Source organism: Pyrgilauda ruficollis, unplaced genomic scaffold (assembly GCF_017590135.1).
Source record: "Pyrgilauda ruficollis isolate IOZ18807 unplaced genomic scaffold, ASM1759013v1 scaffold75, whole genome shotgun sequence".
Classification (NCBI taxonomy): Eukaryota; Metazoa; Chordata; class Aves; order Passeriformes; family Passeridae; genus Pyrgilauda; species Pyrgilauda ruficollis.
Window position 1 is genome coordinate 1,680,303 of NW_024529377.1, and position 21,551 is coordinate 1,701,853.

The 21,551-nt window shown below is 40.1% G+C and overlaps 1 long non-coding RNA gene across 1 annotated transcript; it reads left to right on the top strand.

Moving 5' to 3' along the window:
- Nucleotides 1-6,262: 6,262 nt before the first annotated feature.
- Nucleotides 6,263-21,161, top strand: LOC121363717. The gene is made up of 5 exons (XR_005956773.1): nt 6,263-6,660; nt 8,540-8,605; nt 10,523-10,892; nt 13,873-14,033; nt 20,767-21,161. It is a non-coding gene; the product is annotated as an uncharacterized LOC121363717 (long non-coding RNA).
- The last annotated feature ends 390 nt before the right edge of the window (nt 21,162-21,551 follow it).

The window sequence follows — 21,551 nt, forward strand, 5'->3', positions numbered from 1 at the left end:
TGTTTTGCAAATGGAGTTTTTTCTTTTGGTTTTGTGTGTTTCATGTATTCAGACCATTGGATATTTTTGCAGTCAGGACTACTTCAGGTTGGAAGGGTTGTCTGGAGTTCAGCTGGTACAAGCCTTCACTGAAAGCAGGAACTTTGATCAGATTGCCCGGGATTGGTTCAGTTTTGAGTTTTCCCAAAAGCTGGATGGCTGCTCTGTCCTGCCTTAACATAGGAATATTCCCTTGGGAAACATTTTTTTTTCAGATTTTTTTTTTTTTATTTCCCTTACTGGAGCCTGTGCATTCTGCCTTGCGTTCTATAGCTGTGCAGCCTTCAAGAAGTCTTTTCCTCTTCTTTATGTCCTGTGGCTGCATACTTGAAAAACATCTGTCTTGTCTAGCCTTGGCAATAAAACTCTTCCTCCTGACTTCCTTGAAATAACCAGTATTCACCCAGCTCAGCACATCCTAGATGTCCTGCTCCAGGTATGTGCAATACACAGGGCTCTGGCAGAGTTTTGTTTTCCTGGTTTGGCCGTTTTCTGTGTGCACAGCAGTAGCTCTGAGGGCTGAATGAGGAGGATACCTTCCCTCCTGCATTATCTCCATGAGTTTTGTAGGTTTGACCTTGGCTGGTTGCTTGCCAGGTAGTGAAGTTGCTGCTCTGTCACTTTCCTTTCTTGAAAGAGACAGACTTTCCTGTCTTCGCAGGATGGGGGAGAAGGTAAGATGGGAAAGCTGGGTTGGGGCAAGAACAAGGTAGTGTACTGTCACTAGCCAGATAGAGTTGGATACAATTAATATATTCTGTTGCCAATGAAAAATTGAGTGGAGGGATAAGAAACAAAGGCAAAACAAACAAATTTCCCTTCCCTTCTCAACTTCACTCTTTCATATAGACTCTTCTACCTCCTCCTCCCCAGCTGTGCAGAAGGATGGGGAATGGGTATTGTGTTCAGTCCATCACATTCTTGCTGCTTCTTACTCTGCTCTAACATGGGCCCTTTCTACAGGTGTGCAGTGCTTCTGAAACAGATTGCTCCAGCTGCCAGGAAACCTGCTCCTGTATGTGCTCCTAAGCACAGGCTTCAGCTCCTGACAGGAGCCTGTTCCTGTGTGAGATCTCCATGGGCTGCAGCTTCCATCAGGGCATCTCTACCTGCTCCACAGTGGGGGTTTTCCACAGCCTGCAGGTGGGTTTATGCTCCACTGTGGTTATCCAGGGGCTGAAGGGGGCAGCTTGTCTCACCATGGTCTTCATCACCTGGAAGTGCCCAGGCTGTGGAGAAGGGCTGCTCCTGCCCAACCAGCCGGTGCAGGTTGGCTGAGCCTGAGAGACAATCAGAAGTCCCCTCCACAGTCAGTCACCTCCATTCTTGCCCCTGCGAGTATCTCTGGGCTGCAGGGGTCAGGTTGGTCCCTACCTTGGGTTAGGTTTCAGGGAGCACAAATGTCTGAAGGAGCCAGGGCACTGGGAGGCCCAGGGGCCACATAGTGTGAACTGTCGTGAGCTTGCCGTGCTCCGTTCTTGTTATTGGCTGCTAAGAGCTCTCTGGCATCTCCTGGGAATGAATGTGGTGGCTCCCTTTGTTCTGTTTAGCCTCGACAGCCTCTCCAAATTTGCCTGGAGGGCAGGAGCTCAGGGTCTCAGGTGTCCCTGGCAGATGGCTCAGGGATTTTTGCTGCAAGTGCCCTTTACTGGAACCCTTGGTCCATTCTGGGATCCCATCCCGAGCTGGGATATCCTTGGCATAAGTGGGACTTCTATACCCAGAGTACTGGGATGGAGGGTGCAGGATATTGAGGAGAGGGCAGGGCAAGGTGGAGCTGTTGCAGTAAATAGAAGGGAGAAGTTTGATACAGCCCTTACAGTTGGTGATGATGTGGTTGGGAGTCTGGGTGAAGATGAAGGGATGGAAGAAAAGGCAGGTGTCTTCTATCAGTTGCCCAGCCAGGATTCCAGTCCCAGAGAAGTTAATTTAATAGGCAATTAGGAGAAATCTCTGGATCAGCAGCCTTTGTCCTTGTGGCAGATTTCAACTTTCTAGAGACCAGCTGGAAATGCCTCCTGCTGTGGTGAGCAGATTTGAAAAATTCCTACAGTTTGTGGGAGAGAACTTTGTATTACAAGTACCCAGAGAGGCAACTAGGAAAGATGCCTTGGACTTGCTGGTTTGGAATGGAGAAGGCCTGGTGGGAGATGGCATGGTCTTGGCCACAGTGATCAGGAAACGGTTCAGCTTAAAAATGTCAGCGCAATGAGGAGAAAAGAGCTGCAAAGTTGCTTCTCTATTTTGAGAGAGCAAACATTGCACTACCCAGGAGTCCCTTGGGAATATGCTCTTGAGGTCTCAGGAGCTGCATGTTGCATGGGATCTGCTGCAAACACTGGAAAGGAGCAAGCTGTCAGAAAATATTCTCAATACATAAAGACATTTACAGTATGGGAAACCTCATTTGGTTGTTTTTCATGACACTCATTACTAGGAAATTTTCATTAAAGTGTGAAGGGTGTCTAGGGCAGTGAGCACAACTGTGGAAAACAAGTGTGCTACAGGCAGCCATTGCTTTCCAGTGCTGCTTTGTGTAAACCAGCTCATCACTCCCACTGCACCTACCTGCATAGTGTGAGTAAGCAGTGTGACTTAGTGTCAGCTGCTACTAAGAATTGTACGTGCATAGAGAAAGCATAGGGGCTTAGCCCCAGCTGGCAACTAACTACCGTGCAGCTGCTTACTCAACAGCACCCTACCCCAGTGGGATGGGGAGGAGAACTGGGGGGGGGGAAAAGAAAAGTGACACTTTTTGGTTAACAGTTTAATAATTGAACTGGAGTAAAATATAATAGTAATATTAGTAATAGTAATAAAAGAGAGAGAGAGAGAGAACCAAAGAAAAGTAAGTAATGTACAATACAATTGCTCACCACCTGCTGGCCAATTCCAAACCCAGATAGGCCCTCTTCTGGGTGACTCCTCCAGTTTATATACTGAGTGTGACGTTCTATTTTGTGGAACATCCATTTGATCAGTTCAGGTCCCCTGTTTTGGCTGTGCTCCTCTCCATATTTTTGTGCGCTTCGTCACTGACAGAGCATGAGCCACTGAAGAGTCCCTGGCTCAGAGTAAGCACTCTTAGCAGCAACCAAACCATTGGTATGTTATCAGCATCATTCACATACTGAATCTGAAACACAGTGCTGTACCTGCTTCTAAAAAATATCTACTCAAATTCCAGCCAAAACCAGGACAAGGACTGAGATGCATTAGTCAGCTCAAGGTAGGAAATGAGATTTATCAATCCTCTTCTAGAGTTCCCTGGCATAATTTTGTAGGCTTAGACAAGACTTCAGCCAGCAGTTGTGTTGGATTTAGCAACGCACATAACCTTATCCAGGGCTATTTGACTTTCCCTGGATATTCTGCCTATTTTCCATGTGCCTTTTGAGAAGAAGATGTCTTACCTACCAGACCTGGTATGTAAGGCCCTGGACTCTTTTGATGTGTTTCTTTCAGGTTAAGGTTTTTTATTCCCTGAGACTAACATGTGGGAGAAACACAGTGTTCTCAGGAGGTTAAACAAAATTTTACAGGCAGACTTTAGAAAATAAAGGTACCTGGCAAATTTTAAAACAATAGACATAAAGCATTTCACAAGGCATTGACTTACCAAACTCTAACCCATCCATCTTTAAGTTACCCAGATTTCAAAAAGTTAGAGAGAGGGTGTTTGTGCAACTGCTTTTATCTGCTTTGGCCTCCTGGAACCCTCCCCTCCACATGGGGCTTCTGCTGTGCCAATGGCTGATAACCATTCTGGAGCTGGACTGGAGGCTCCAGGGAGGTGGGATATGGAGAAGTGCATCATCCCACTTTCTGCAGAGCTTGCCTTGCCACCCTGCCACCCTGCCACACACTTTGGTTGTTTTGAGCAAGTAATGATTTCTCCAGTCTCTCACTCTGAGGTAACTTGAAATCTCAGGAGAGACATGAGAGCAGAGTTAAAATAAACCCAGCAGAGTTATCTTGCTGTACATGCATGCAGAACTTACTTGTGTAGGCCTGGGATCTTGTTTACAGTTCATCCTGTCAGAAATACATAATAACCCAGGGTGCTCTGCATGGGCCTACTCCTTTGGTACCCACCTGCTGTGCTTCAAATGAGATTCTAAGGTTCATCACATTGAAGGGAAACTGCAGGGATGAAGCACGTTTCTGTCTCCAAACTGGACCAGAATCCAAAAGGTGGCTGCAGAAAATGCTGCTGCTGCTGTCATGCATATCTCTTGAACATTTTACTGGTAGATGAATCATCAGCACTGCCACAGATGCTCAGTGACTCAATTTTAAGAAGTTTCAAGTGTCAGTTTCCAGTAAGCTGGAACTATCTGCAATTCAGCAGATAGTTGTTTTATATTTCTATAAATATAAAATTTGTATTTATATTTCATGGCCTTTGGCATGGAGTGACAGAAGACCTGGAAACATCCCAAGCCTAGCTAGGCAACCTGCTCATCTAGGTATGTTGTCAGTGGTCTCCAAAACAGGAGCTAAATTAACTGAAGCAAGCTTTTGTTATTAGCAAGGGCTGAGGAAAAGTCCCCTCAGGATATTTTGGAATGCTGAGTCCTGAAGAATTTTTTGCTCATGGTGTGGAATGATCAACTACACATCCAAGTTAGTCTTTAGTCCTGATGGATAACATATGAAACATCGTGTGTGGCAAAAATACCATTTATCTCTTGAAAACCTGTAGCCATTAGAGATCACATATCCATCCAGTGTGTTATGCGCAGAACGAGTCACAGCCAAGTGACAAGCTTCTGTCCAAGGCATTGAGATGAACATCAAGTGCATAGGGGAAAAGACATGCAGAGCATAACTTTTTTAAAGATCATTCACCTCGTGTGTGTAGCTGGGATGGTAAATTTAATCCTCAGCAAATTACATGAGCCAGGTCACACAGCTCCTCCAAAACAGAGTGCCTTGAAGTCATAGCAGTTTCTTGTCCATTAGCTGAAGAGTCAAAAATGAATGTACATACATGCATATGTATGTGTATGCTCACCTACATGCATTATGTTTATGGGGAGAGAGGGAGTGAGACTAGAGGGTAGAGCACGAGTAAGCTGACAGATGCCTCTTGTACCCTTGGAGAGGAGAATAGCAAAAGCAAATACTGTGCATCTCCTGCATGCATTCCTATTTAATTTGGATATACAAAAGAAGGAAAAAGCCCCAAACAACAAACCACTGGATGGATTGGTGTTTTGTAAGATTTATGAACTAATAAATTTAGAAAAGTCATTTTACTCTTGGTGGTGTATTGCAGGCTCTTGTGCAAGAGTCAATAAGAAAAAAAAAAAAGTAAGTTACTTTCTCTGTGAGAGCATGTACAAGTAGCATAAAATAGGTTCAATTAATCTTTTCAACTACTGAATTTATTCTGGATAGACAAAGCATGTATCAGATTATATGTCCTAGAAAGGTAATCAGCCTTATAAAATGCTTCACAGTTCTGCTTTTCTCATTATTGTATTTCAGATAGTTTTCTGAATGGGAAAACTGTTCAAGCAAAATGTTAAATAGCATTCATTTGTCATTTTCTTGCACAGACCAGGCAACATCCTGCGGAATTTTGAGATACATGGTCATTATGTAGCTTGTATGGAACTGTTAATCTTTTTTTGCTCTTTTTCTCATGTAGTCTTCCGTTGTAATGTTTAATTTCCTGAACTCCTGCTTCAATTGCTACAGGTAAAACTCTGCAGGAATCACACAGATGATTAAACACAGAGGACCATCACAAGATAGTGATTGAGCTGTGTTCAGGTAACCTGCAGAGGCAATCTCTACTGCTTTACCTGTAGCTATAGATGTTTCTTCATGGCAACCACCTATGCTCCAAACCACATCACCAGGATCATTGCAGAAGAAACTGTAATTTTAGGCTGAGGCATTAGTGAGTGGAAACAGATTTTATCAATTCCTTTATGCTGTTCATTTTTTTTCAAGAAGGAAAAAGGAAATGTCTACATTTTCCACGGCAAGCTGATGCAGAGATAACTCAGTAGGACTCTTTGACTTTTGCTATGAATTAGGTCATAGTAAACAATTGGCTTAAATAGTCCCAGGTTAAAAAAAAAAAAAGAAAAAAAAATAAAATGTGAACTAAAGAGTTCAGCTATGAAACAGAACTTCATGTTGTTTAATGGTACAGCCTTTTGCGCAGGAATCTCAGTTTCAGAGGGAGATTTGTTACACTATCATCATTACATACTAGATGCCGTTGCCCACTTTAAAATTAATGCAAGAATTTCAGCATTCCAAAGTATGATTAAATACCACCAATTTATTTTATTTTATTCCAAATTTTATATTACTTTATGTGAGGTATGCTATTTACTGCCAGATTTACACGGCTAGGTTAGAGTGATCATCCTTGGGAACATTAATAATCCTTGTTTTAACATGTCAGAATTGTCAGAAGTTAATTGCACTATTGCTGTCTTTTTGCAGAGACCTATTGATTGCTACAGAGCAGTGATGGAAGACAGTGAACAGTCAGAAAACAGCCTTGTGCAGGAAACAGCCAGGACCACAATGAAGATTGTGGCCAAAGAACAAGTTGCTGTCACAAAATACCCCTACCATATCCCACAGGTCAAACAGGTGAATAATGATCTCATCTTCTACACAGCACTGAGCAGATGTGCTGAAATAGTATGCAGCATATTATCTGTGTTGTAACTACAACATACTCTGCCAGAGATAGTTTCTTATAAGAATGCCTTGTTGTCACCAATTAGAGAGCATCATGATCACTTCCAGTTCCATCATAACTGAAGCTCAAAAAAATAATAAATTTTATCAATGGTTAGCTGCATCTCTACAAAATGGCTAAGAGCCACAGAGCTGGCATTTTTCCTCTGCTCTTTCTTCTCCTCTTTATTAATCCTTTCCTCCTTTTAGTATGTTTTCCATTTGTTTTGCAGGTTCCCCAAACATCTCAGATATTTGATCAGATAGGGCAATATGGGCAGAGTATGAATCTTGTGAAGTTAATGTCAGAGCCCTTAGGACATTGCAATCCAGCCTTCTCCCCAGTTCTTGTCTGCCTACACTGATGTCCAGCTCTGACATAGTGCAGCCATTAACCTGGGGTTGTGGTGTTGGGGTGCCAGGAGCTCCCCATCACTTGGGGGCTGTGCATCAGCTCAGCCCCACTGGTTTGTTCTTGTGCCCAGACTCCCAGCTCCTCAGCCAAGCAGCCAGCTCTTGGCACTTGCCAGTATTTGGTGGAGGTGGAAACTGGTTCAGCTTCCAGTTACCTTAGCTTTTTGCTGCATGCCTTGAGTCTGGTTGCATGCTGCTCTGCTTTCAGGTCCTGAAATATTACATTGCCAGTACCACTTAACAGTGATCTAACAGGAGAATCTAGAAAATTGTCAGAAGAACAGCTTTGTGTCAGCCCTGCCATGGTTTCAGGTTGACTAAAAAGGGCAGGGAAGTAAATGTCTCTGCAATGGTGAAGTTTCCTGCACAGTTTTTCTTCCCTGTTTTTCCATGGTCTTTCTTACATTAACTTAAATTTGTCCATGCTATGGCTTATTCACTTCTGAATGTACTTTTGCTCCATCTTCTCCGGCAGTTTGTTTTCCTTTTATTTATATTTAAGTACACAGATGTATAAGAAGTCCAGCTTAATTGCTCTGTAACTGTCAAATTCTCTATGTGCATAAAAGGAGGGAGAGGAACTTGTTATATGGGCGGATAATAACAGGACAAGGGGCAATGGTTTTAACTGAGAGAGGGCTGTTTAATTTAGATATTAGGAAGAAATTCTTTACTCAGAGGATGGTGAGGCCCTGTAACAGGTTGCCCAAAGAATCTGTGGATACAGCATCCCGGAAAGTGGTTAAGGCCAGGTTAGATGGGGCCCTGAACAACCTGATCTAGTGAATGCCATCCCTGCCCATTGCAGGGGCATTGGAAGTAGATGATGTTCAAGGACAAACCATTCTATGAAACTGAAGATGCAGAGTGAAGTTGAGAATAAGCAGAGTAAAAATTACCAAACTGGTTATATTTTCTTTTTCATAATAGAATCCAAAGTGATATCTTTCGAGATTAAACTTTGCTAATATCTGTGGGCATTTGCTTTGCACAAGCTGTTTTTTGTAGGGGACTAAAAAAATCGAATTTCCAGTCTTTTTTCTAAAGACAACTTTATTTATAATCCAAATTGGATCTCTGATTAATAGAATTTCTCAAGAAATATGCTATTTTCATATATCTATACACACTGGAAATATTGTAGAGCTGAAGAAACTAGCTTTTTTTCAGGAGAAGAGAGACAAATCAGGATAGAGTAAGTAATTTTTCAGCCATTTGTCTTCTGAAAACACAGTACTAGCATTCATGCCTTGAGTTGAACCCCACAGCTTCATATCTTCTAGAGATGAAAATAAGAAAGCATGGACAAAATTTGCCCAACGTCTTCTATCTGATTCTGACTCTATACATTACTATGTGTATAAACTACATTTAGGTTTCCTCTGAAGACCTGCTGAAGTGGAAATTCCTTTGGCAGCCTTGCAGCTTTTATGGCTCCAGGGTAAGTCTCCAGTGGAAAATGTAGCATATAGAACAGAATCAGAAAACTTCATAATGATAACAGGACATTTGAGCAGCAGTATAACTTTTGAGCTGAATCTCATAATTTTTTTTTGTGAAACAACTGCTTCTGTGAATTTTTAGTGAATGGTTTATAAGTGAGCATTTGCATGTACAAAGTTTTATCAGACACAGTGAGATAGACTTGAAGACTTTCTGATGGAGTCTATCAGATTTACTAGTGAATTATTTTATTTCTACTGACTTTGTGAACTATCTTGTAGAATGGCGTTTTTATTGATACAGAGTTTGTGAGTGGCTTAATACATGGGAATAAAAATGAAAAACATTCTAAAGGTCTTTCAGGTAATTCTTTTAAAGTCAAAGGCAGTGTTTTCCTAAGACATGAGTTAGAGTGGAGGCAATTCTAGATAAGCCACTCCTTCTGAATTAAAACATCTTATAGGAATGTTAGGAATATTTGTTTAATTTTAGTACATTTTAGAGATCTCAAAAAATGCCTTATTTTTCTAATTTTCCTCTTCTGGGCACTTGACTCCAGATTCCCTGTCATGTTAGTGAGAAAAACTCAAAAGTTTAATGACAGCTGTTGCTGTGACCTAAGAAAAGCTTTGTGCAAGATGGAAGTACTGAGGGTGCTGTCTCCCTTCCTGGGGCATGGGTATAAGAGCCAGTGGTACCCTGTGCACCATTAGAAGTACCAACACAACAGAAGAGCACCCAACGACTTGTGGTGTTCTCTACTGAGTGTGGAAAGTACATTAGTAAGACAGTTATTTTCCCTTTCACTTTGTCTGTCTAAGCTAGGCTTTTGCCTGGCTTTGGGGTCCAGAAAACAAAACAAAAAACCCCCAAACAATAAAACCCCATCATGCAGAGAACCCTGAACCCTTCAGTTGCATCTTTTCATAGCATTTCATGACTTCTTGCTGTTGTATTTATTTTAAGTTTAAGCTTAGAATAGGATACTTGAAAGGCATTTTCTTGAATTGTGGGATTTCACAGCATTTTTGGAAGTCATTCTCTTTTCTTGAAGTACCTTGTGTGAAGTTTGCACAGCACAAGATAAAAATGTCTCCTCTATCCTCATACTTCCTGCTACTGGATGAAAACAGATATGATTGCTTAACTATCTTTATATGCAGCTTTTATTTCTATCTCCAGTTCTTAAGTCTTCTCATGGTCCCTGGTTGCAGCATAGCCTCTGCATGACTAATTGATCCATCTTCATCAGGTTGCCATCTCATTAAATGATTGTCACAATGTATAAATACAATGTTTACTGGACAATGGCATTTTAAGAGGTATTGTGCACTTGCAATTTATAATAATGGCTTTTTGTTATGAACTGCACCAATCTTTAATCTATTTGGCTGCTTTTTTTCAGGAAAACAAAAACCAGATCTATGAGTTTTGCCTCCGGTACTGTTTTGATCTCCTTGCTTCAGTCTCTGGTTATTATTGGGGTGTGGCTAGTGAATTCTGGAAAATTTGTTGTCTGGGATATTGTTAATGTCTTTCAAATACACTTTGTATGCTTTTGACTGTATTGGTTTGCTCATTTCCAGACCTTTTTAGAGGTATTTTGAGTTTTGGCTAAGGTCTTCATGGTTATGGACTAATTTCTTTGGCCTTTGATGGTGCTGAAGTCATGAGCAGAGCCAGCCAGGGGCTGTCTGACAGTTTTGTTTCCAGAAACTTCTTACTAGCAATTCTGTTTCCCAGCAAGAAGTTTCCAGGTTCATGGTTTCCATACATTTGAGCAAAATATGATTTTTTGCAGGGCCTATGTCTGTCTGAGTGCTTCAGCTGTGCAGTGATAGCTAAAGTGCCTCTTCTTGCCAAAGGAATATGTATTTTATAGTGTTTTTTTTTTTTTTTTTTTTTTTTTTCCCAGCCTATCCACGCCTCCTCTGGGAGTGGCTGGACTGTTCAGCTGTGACTCGTGCTGTGACATGCTGTGACTCTTGGGGTGTCCTGTGCAGGGTCAGAAGTTGGACTTGATGATCCTGCTGTATCCCTTCTAATTCCTGGTATTGTATGACTCTATGACTCCAAAGCCACACCTCACAGCACAGGAAATGAGAACAGTGATCTGATTTCTTGGCCAAGCCCTGACAGACTGCCTTCAGAAGGAGAAGATGGGAAACTGATTTTTAACAGTGACTCAGTGTCATCATCTTCAGCCCAGCCCTGACTCAAACTATCAAACAACCTGTACTGAATCAGGTAGAAATCTGCGCCCCAGGTTTCCTGCATGCAAGCAAGTAAGTTCATGTCTCCTCTACAGCCTTGTGTGGATGATAAAGCTATGGTTTGTCTCTTCCCCAAGACTGCAACACTACTTACATTGCAGCTTTAAGGAGTTTTTAATTATTTTGAAAATGGTCTTTCTAGTTCTGATAACTCTTAAAACTGTAGCCAAGCAAGAGTATCAGCTATTAAAACAAAAGTCAGTCAGCCAGCCTTTGCTGCTCAGATTTTGCTACCAATCTGTTACGCCTGTCACAACAAGTTGACAGATTGTCACAATAAATGGCACAAGTTTAGGATGTTGTTTTGTTTAGCTTTTGTATGAAGTGCTTTGAAACACATTTTAGTAGTGGAATATAATTAAAATATAGCAAATGAATTCTGAAAGAGGGGAATAAGTTACACAGTAGTTAAAAATTGTTAGAATAATATTTTCTATTGTATTTTGTTTACCTGGGGGAACTGCAAATTACTGCAAGTGGTTGTGAATACTAAGGAAGTAAATATTGATAAGGAACTTATTGCCTGAAAACAAACTAGGAATGTGAATATTTCATTTACTTACTCAAATTACTTTATTGGTAATTACTACTCCTAAGCAAGATAGTGCAGCCTGCCAAATATTCACCCCATAAGAGGAAGAAAACCTGGTGTCTCTTCCAAGAAATGAAAATGCCCAGCCTTTGGTATATTTTTTATTAGGTATTTGTGTTCTGTCTGATTTTCCATAGAGATCTGATATTTTTCTTTTCCTTCTTTTTTTACATCCTGGAGAGGTCTCTGGGCAGAGGTGTGATTTTGGTATCAGTTCTCACTCCTCACTCCTCCTATGTCATCATCCTCAGTGATGACACTGAGGCATCAATGGCCCTTTAAAAGTTCTGCTACCATGTCTGCAACCATGAGTGGACTCCAACCGACTCCACTGCCATCCCTTGCTAATTTTGACTCATTTGGCATTGTTAAAACCAATCCTTTTTGAAACCATTCTGTTCTAAACTCACCTTTATATATGTCCTGAACAAGAGTGTTTGAGATGGCTCAAAAAATCACCTGCAAGTGTATGAGCAGAAGTCCAATTTAATATTAAACTACAAAGCACAACAAATTGATTGTCAAGACTCACTCTACTTACAAAGGACATCTGAGGCACAACAAGGGGGGAAGCAAGCAACAACAAAACCAAACAAAATCCAGGCTATTAAAACAGAAATTAATTGAAAATACCTAAGTCTATGTGTGTGTCTGTGTGTAAAGACAATGTAAACAAGAATGAAAAAGAATGCAGCCTAAAGCTTTACAACACTTAAACTTAACAGTACTTTAACCTAACTTATGCCTTTGTTTATAGCTTAAATTTAACAATCTAACAGAGAAGTAACACTTAACAGCATTTATCCTGAATTATAACTATAACTTAACCTAACTTCCAGACATATGTGCAAAGAGTATGTGTGCAGACCTAGTGCAAGATAAGGTACCTGTGGAAAAATTCCCCTCAGAGGTCAGTGAATATACTTCAGATGCTTTTGCATCTCCAGATGGGTCCCACTCTGGACCGCTGTTATAGGGTCTCATGAGAGTGAACTTCAGTCATTACAGTGTTTCATCCTGGCCATGGTTTGGGTTGGCACTTTCTTTGAAAGTGTGAGAACAGGAATGTTGTGCCATTCAGGCCAGATAAATATTTTCCAAGGCTGGTCATGGGAAAAACAGAAGCATGTGAGGAGTTTCTGGGAGGAGACAGTGTTTTTTGATAAGCTCAGAAAGACCTGAGCCCAGGTCTTCATGGCATTTTCAAGGACGAGGCCTAACAAGCATTTTGTCAAACACTGCAGCCTGGAAAGGTGTTAAGGGGGAATGCACCACCACAATATCTCAAGCCATCACTGTCAGCAGCATAGGCCATTGTCATTCAGACCTATGACCTTGTTCAGCCTTGATCCCTCCTCATCTTGAATCGTAGCTACCTCTTGTTCTAATCAAATGCTTTCAGAAGGACTATTATTTACCTTACTGTACTCAGAGGACTTTCCATCCATGCCCTTGTATTTCTTTTTCTTGGCTTTCTGCACAAGCACATTTTTCTTTCTCACAGGAGGTGAATGCCATCTGATTTCTCATCCTTCTGACTGTATCATTAGAGTTTTGGCTAATCTCATTAGTTCCCATTTAATTACTTTAATTTGACTTCTTCATGACTGTGTCATTTCTTCTTCCCACTGTACTTCTAATCACCCCCTGCCCTGTCTGGTACTCTATTAGCACTCTGTGGTGTCAGTTTCAGCACCCCTCTTTCTCTCTCTCCTTTCATTCTTAGTCAGTTTTCCAGGTTAGTACATAAGTTCCTGGGGTAATAGAGCTTTTATTCCATTTCACTGAAATTTTGAATTTTCAAAGATGTGGGCAAGATTTCCAGGTCAGAGGGTGGCTAAAATGCAGATTATCAGAATATCACTAGGTTCTGATGGGGCCAAAAGGTTCTCCAAATGCTCATCCCTGCTGGCTGAACAAAGAAAAGACCTGCCAGTATTCTGCAGCTGATATAAGTGTTCTGGAGAAGTGTTCCTGGGGTGCACGGTCACCTAACTCCTCTCCTGAAGTGCTTGCCTTTCACATGTGCCAGCCAGACAGCAATGCAGTGTGGGTGTGGAAAGCTTTCACCTTTAGGGCTTGGCATATTGAAGAAGTTATGCTAGACTTCTGTACATGATTACCTTCCAGAACATTGCCAAAGCAAGCAAAAATTTTTGTGTTTTTCAAAATTAAAGAAGAAAGATCATTGATTATTTTTTGTGTAAGGAAGGGACAGGAACTGCATACCCCATATAATGTAGCTATCTTTTAAAATCAATGCAATTAAAAAAATTGTCATGAGTGTATTAATATTGTTGTTGTTCATGTATACATACACAGAGACAAATTTTCTAGCCAAATAATCATATCACAAACAAAGACTTAGAATTCCCTTGGTTATTTCCTGTTTTTGCAAAGAACAAACACAAGGACTGGACAAGGCAACCACAACAACACAACACTGTGAAAATGCCTACTCATGCCAGAGAGGTCACTGCTGTGGATGAGTCTTTCAGAGGCTGGACATCGATTAAAATTTGTGAAAATATCTCCTCACTGAACCAGTTCAGCCTGCATAGGTGAGTGTACAGATCACGCTGTTCAGCACTGCTGTAAGATTCAAAACTCAGGACAAAGGTTTCCAGGGACCTTCTTTGTCTTGGTTGAACACTGGCCATCTCTCTGTACTGAGTAAAACAGCTGCAGTATGACCTCTCAGTCAATTTGTTCAAGACCTTACAGGCCATGTTGTGGTGCTTGCCAAGAGAGATGGTGCTTTTTGCAGAGGTCTTGTCCTCTTCACAGGCAAGAGTCAAGGCCAGCAGAAAAGACATATTGTCCCCACCCTTTTGGTGATGTGGAATTGAAGGATGAAACTGAAGGATGAACTGAACCATGATAGTTAGCCAAAGTCAGAGAGTACTGAGACACATCAATCTGAGACAGATTCACCAGGATCTGACCCAGAAAGGTTTCCTTATAGTTTGTCTCAAAGAGAAACTGCTTGAAATGATGGGCAGCAGAAACAATGAGATTCAGTTTAATAAAATTAATATACATGGTAAAATTATTTCCCCTAGCAATAGTGCAGTCAGTTTCATAGAAGAACAAGAGAAAAAACACAGTTCATGAATAAAGCAATCCAAGGAAACAGATGAAGTAAGTATATTAATTTAAATACTCATGTGAGTTTCACTAAGTTCCTAGGAAATAATGAACTATAGGCAATGGCATCCCATCTTCAGTGGTGGTGGGTTTCTAAAGAAATTAATGTTAAAGTATTTGGTTGAAAAACATTTGAATCATTTAATTTATGTTTAGTAGAAATGTTTAGTAGAAAGGGAGTGGCTCTTCAGGCCTGTTGCTTAGATTTCTGAAATCAGTGGAAATGGTGCTATATAATTATTTTGGTATTAGCTGAGCTTCACAATGGGGCAAGCAATGTGATCTGCAAGCTGACAAAGACCAGAGGGTGCACTAGACCTCAACAGGCCTGCTGTTTACCTCACATCAGTAGAGCAAAACCTTTTTACAAAATTGAAAATCTAACTAGCTCCCTGTGTGAGTAGTTACAGGCTTTGGATACCCATAAGGACTGTTTTTGACACCTGAAGTTTATACAATTCCCATAGTATTTTGTCAGGCAGGCTTGTAGAACTGATCCACCGTGCATCCTCTGTCATGTCTTTTATCCACATTCTATTGATACTATCCTCACAGTTCTATTTATTAGATTTTCAAATGATACAGCTATAGATAAACAGCAAAGTTTCCCTTCCAAGGCAAGATATTGTTTATAGAAAGACACAAATGTTCACAGAGCTCTGTGGCCCTGCATTGTGTCAAGCAGTGTTCAGAGCTCAGGAGAGCTTCTGTTGCCTCACATTTACTAAATAGCTTCCGTAAAATCTCCTGTTTCCTTCTTCCCTACTACGTTTCTCACATTTAAGTAGTCTTTCCCCCACCACATATATTCTTCCTACAATGAGCACTACCACATATGTAGATAAAACAAGACAGAATAGGAATCTAGATTAGGAATAGGAATTTAGAATAACATTTTCTGCCTTAAATGAAATTTAGTCTTAGAATACATATTTCACTTCTGTGATTTGTTTTCTTTTGTTTTGTTTTCCTAATCTCTGTTGTTTTTATCAAAGGTTGTTCATTTACAGAGCTACCACATTTCTGTAATTGGTACCTCTGAGATCATCTAACATCAAAGCAGGGTCTCTTAGAGTAGGTTGCCCAGGACCACAACCAGTCAGGATTTGCATATCTTCAGGAATAAAGTCTCCAGAACCCCTCTGAGCAACCTGCTCAACTGTTTGATCCCAGCAAAAGTGTGGGATTTTTAAAATGTTTAAGTGGTATTCATTGTGATTATATTTGTGCTATTTGCTGTTTACCCGCTCCCTCAGCATTCTTAAGAAAAATCTTCCTCCATCATCTTTACTCCCATCTGGTTTATATATACATGTGTAATCCTCCCGTCACACTCACCCTCCCTCGAGGTGTCCAGAACAATTGCAGCTCTCTGAGTATCTCCTGACAGACAGAGTAACTCAGTTATTGCTCAAGAATATGTATAATTCTGAATTTCTATTAACCCAAAGCATATTAATTTAATTTTTCTTATTATAAATGGCGTGAAGGGACACCAGAATAAGCCAAAGCCAGGTGAAAGAGTGGTGGGATAACCTATGTGAATGTCAATTCAGATTATTTTAAGGCTTTTTCATCTGTTTAAATAAAACTGCTGCCATTTCTGAAATTTGAATTGGTCTCAGTTTTCTTGGAAAACGGTTTTCCATATTTTGTTGCCTTGCATCTATTTTTGTCTACCACAAACCAATTTGTATGATTTTCATCCTTTAATCGTAGCTTCATTGTGACATTCTCAGATACCGAGTGATGGGGGCTTCATTTCTTTGTTCCTCATGTGCTCCTTGCAAAACTTTGATAATTGAAAGAAAAATGCCATCACTGAGAATCATTTTTGTTTCACTTTATGAAGATGAAAATTAACAGACAATTTTTTAAGAAGATAAAATTAAGCATTTTTCTCAATTTCTCTATGCATTGTTATGAAAAAAGACTCAAGGACATATACACACTCTGGTCTGCAGCTGCTGTGTAAATTTGTTCCACGTTTTTTGTTTATTCTGGTGATTCCAGAGCTTACTTTTTTGACTATAAAGATACAAGCAATCCCTGTTAGATTAAGATTGCCTCTCCATACCTAAGAGCTTGTACCTTTAATGTTTCATGTATAAATGAAAATTAAGTAACTAAAAAGTACAGGCACTCTTATTCCTAAATATTCTCCATTCTGTTTGTAAGAGGGAAGAGCTGATCTCAAGAAAAACTGCTCTTTAATCTTCTCTGGACTGGACTGTGTGTCATAGTATTTTTGAATGGGCAAGCTGTTCATCAGCTTTCCAGTGCAATGAAGTATTTTATGAATTGAGTGCAAAAGCTCCTTAAGCAGCAAAATCTGCAGTTCTGCCTCTCAGCAAGGAGGAATATTGTTTCCTCAAAGAGAATCTGCTATGTTGGTTTGTAGGGAATGGGAGGCAGTTGTGGTATTTAGCACACTTCAGCACTGCTCCCCCAGAGCTTCATGAAAATAATTTCAAAGGACATTTCATGTCCTCAGATGGCCAGTGGAAAAAGAAGCCCAGTAGTAAAATAAATGTTCTCTTGCTGGTGTTGTGAGGCAGACAGAGAAAAGGAGAGAAAGGAAAATTTGGCAGTTTGAACAGTACAAGTTTATAAAGGCGAGACCAAAAAAATGCCATTACCAGCACTCTCATTTTTTTTTCAGTTAAACCCTGCATTGGTCTTGAAAGCTTAGACCACAGCTAATGACCCAAAGAAGAAACTTAATTGTTTATGAAATCTTTCATTTGTGCTGTTGGGTGCTTCAAATTTGACTTCATAACCCATATTACCTTGAGAGATAGAGGATCTCTCTGTTTATTTTAAAGGGAGATAGCATGTACCAAATGCCCTTGAGCAGAGCAAGACTTCTAGAGGAAATAAACAAGTCTAGTTACTTCCTTTTATAACTGGCAGTGGTAAACTTATTAAAAGTGAATTATTAGCATATTTATTGAAAGTCAGGCATTTTTGAAGTGTGTCAGACTGCACATTAAGAAATCTGGAAACACTGAAAATGTTCACTGGAGAGTCTCAAAATTTTAGGAACAGTTAACAAACCTTTTCAGTAGAATTCCTTAATCAGAATAATCAATTACTTAAGGAGACTCTTATGGATAACTCCAGCTGCACAGGGGTCTATAAGACAACCAGGGTCCTAATCACTCCCTAACAACTCTGACTGACAGTCTCTTATTAGTATTGGTTTTCTCTCTAAATTCCCCTTGAAATTCATATGTGAGTTTGGAAAAATTGCTGAATTGTTTCTGCAAAATGCAAAGAATTTTGACAAACTTCCCTAAAGTATGAGGACTAGTGAGATGCTACGATTTTTTAAGGCTTTTAAAGTTAGGGGTAAAAGTGTATGTTAGTAATTGTGGGTTTATTTTTTATTCAATATACTACTTTTTTTTCCTGTACTGTTATTTTGAACATGTTTTGCTGGCAAGCAATGACAAAGGACCATTACTAGCGGGAGTTTTATGCTTCTTTACATTTCCTTACTTGACAATCAACATTAATATTATCTTTTATGTGATCCACTTGGATGGACAAGAGTTTTTTATTTGTCCAACAGAACATTTTTGAAACATTGTGTAATGGATGTACACAATGTGTCCTCCAGCCCCCAGATAATGAGTGTGCTAAATCTGTGCATGTAGGCTTTAGGAAATATCACTGGTTTTGGTGTAGAAAGGAACTAATGAAGCTGGCATCTTTCCTCCATGTTCTTTCACTAGCTGAAGTGCTCTCCTGCAAGTCTTTGCTTTGGTAGCTGCTGTCTCCAGTAGGCTTTTCAGATGGCTGCTTTGTGTAAGTCGGGCTTGGCTGATTAACTTAGTTGATTAAGCATATTGCTAATAATGTCAAGGATGTGGATTTGATCCCTGTATGGGCCGTTCACCTAGGAGTTTGACTCAGTGATCCTTGTGGGCCCTTTCCAACTCAGTATATTCTGTAATTCTGTCACTCACAAGCAATAATGTGGTGTGTAGTCTATGCTTATATCCCTGAACTCTCATTTATGTTTGTCCATGGGTGAAACTTCATTGCCTGCTCACTTCTCTTCAGCTAAGTCAAGCAGTGCTGGCTTTCTGAAATGTGATAGAAAGAAACAACATTGGAGATGCCAGCAGCACTACACTGTCACTGTCCCAGCTTTGGCATGCAGACACCATTGTCTCAGCCAGAAAGCTGTATTTAATGGAAAATAAAACATCTCCAGGGCCATTGTTCCCAGTTGTGGCTCCTGTCATGTTATTTTAGTTACTTGAATTTGTTTTGCAATTAACCAGGTAATTTTATATTCCAGCTTATTCTGTTTTAAAAATGTCTGCTCTTATATTTCTTTCTTTACTAAATGTGTGAACAAACTGCTGTGATACCAACATCTGTATAAAACCAGCAATGAGATATAGATACCCATCTTTTTTTCCATCCACATAAGTTTTTCAAAGTTGAAACAGTTAACAGAAAGTGGTCTATTGTGAAAAGATTTCAGTGGAAGGACCTTACACCTCTTTTTTTTTTTTTTTTTTCTAAACAAGTACTATTTTTATTTTCCAAATTTATTGCTATTACAAAGGACAATAACTTCTTAGGTGTCAGCCTTGGGTATTATTTGGTACCTTAGATTAATTTAAGGTTGTTTCAATGTACGCATACACTTGCCTTTGCACCTCTGTATATGTATCAGGTGTGGGGAACACTTTGCTCTGCTTGTTTCAGTGAAATGAAGGCAAGTAAAAAAGTACAGCCTTTCAGCTAACAATAAATTTGTGGAGTTCCCTGGATTTCAGTTGAGGAGCTGGTGTGTTCATAATCTCTAGATCAATCTGCCCGGTATGAGCCTGCTCTGTGCAAGTGAGAATAAAACTATGTAGTCCTCGGAAGCTAGACGTATATGATAGGCTTGCAACAGCTAAAAGCCTGTGATCAGATGGATGTGAACTTCATCTTAGTGTACTATGATTTGGTTTGTGACATGTGCAGCATCAGTCCTCTGAGAGTGTCATGGGGAAAAGATCACCTCTGATATATGACTGGATGGCAAAAACTTTTTGTAGTTATAATCAAGCAGCAATTACTTTGTTGGAGGGTAAACAAGATAAATGTTTGTGAATGTTTGTGAACTGCAACATCATTTCTTATTTCACCTGGAGATGTACAGCAGGGCCTAAAATGCACCTGCCACTCACTTTTAAAGCAGTTTTACTTGAGGCTGAACCAGAAGAGTTTGTTCTGGGTTCACCAGAGCTAATGTTGCTACTCTTATCTCTAAAGAGCTCAGACTCTTGTATTCTGACAGAAGCTTCCATCCTGCTGCTTTCCAGATTGCCTCCACCTATCTCAAACCTTAGGGCCAATACTTCTATGGACTCCAGGAATTTCTGTGCAATTTGTTTTGTGAAAAATTCACAAAACAAATTTAAAGTTTAACTTTTCAAACTATGCCCCGCTAAGAAGCATTTTCTGTGACCATTTGGCCCCCAGTGCTGGTGAACTGTTGTTGTGCCATTTCCCTCATCTGCAGCGCTTGTGACCTCAGTGAGGACCGCAGGATTACCTGCAAGTCTGTGCAAAAGGACTGAGCCTGGCTGACAGCAGGTTAAAGCATCAGTCTTTACAAAAGCTTAAAGCTGACCTCTTCACTTGGCTACTTGGGCGTGCACCACCTGTTGATCTATCATCTATTTCAGCCCACTGAAAATCTCTGTGGTGTGTTTTGTTATGCTTTGTATTTGTTGAGGATCAGCTTGAACCATTTTGCTTTGACTGCACAGACAAATACTTTGGTATGAGTCACCAAAGGCACTTTTACACATTTTATTAGTACTGCTATATAAGTGTGAAACCCCTTTTCTCTTGCCAGTAGATCTCTCCTTCTGTCTTCTGCTTCTTTTGCTTTATTTTGCTTTGAACTTGCTGTAGTTATCACCTTCTGCTTTATATTCTTTACCAGCAACTTCCTTTTTCTTACAGGTGATGCCACATTCATAATAACCCCTCCCACCATCTACATTTTTCCCTATTTTTTTGTTCAGTTGGATTTTTTAACTGGTTTGGCCTATGAGATTGTAGCATTTATAGAAGGGAGTGGGAGGTGGAGCAGGTGCTGTAAATCTGCTGTAACTTTCTATTACAATGCAGGTTAAACTAGGTGAACTGATGGTCTTTCCTTGCCTGAACACGTGTCAAGAAGGCATGGAGTGGGAGAGAAATTCAGAAACAAGATGCTGTATATCATCTGGCATGTTTCCACTGACGTCTCTGGAGCTAAAAAAATTGCCTGAGATGATTATGGGACCTAGATGCTTCATTTTGTGAAGTGCATTTTTGAGTAGGTATTTGATGCCAAAACAGTGAAGCATCTTCTTAAGGAAAGATTATCCCCAAGATAAGTCTGAGGCAAACTGAGGAAAAAAGTGGGACTATTTTCCAGAGTAACAGAAGTAACAATAGCTTGTTTTTTTCATTCAGTAATGGATGTTGTATGCTCAGTTAATATTCAGTAATTCATATTCTGATTACTGCATTTAATAATTTTAGAAAAATCTTAATATATTTTGTCTATTAGAAAAGCATTTAACAAACAAGTATCTAGTCATTATCACTAGAACTCCTACTTTACCTGCTTCTAAAGTAGGTAAAGTATAGAGATTACAGCCTAATAGGCTAAAATCCTTTTGAGATTAAAAATTTAAAACTGCATAAGAAAAGCTGTTTGGATATGTGTTGGGAATCAGTTCAGACTTGGTCTAGATACATTTCTGTTGTCTCAGATCAGGGTTTTCTGTGCAAAACATCTTATCTGCTGCAGACCACAGGAGTGCAGATGGCAGTGGTGGTGATCCATCCAGCTCAGGAATATGTTTCCGTAGCTGGTGTTGAGGAACACGTTCACTGAGGTAGCTCGGGGTGCAGTGCAGTGGGAG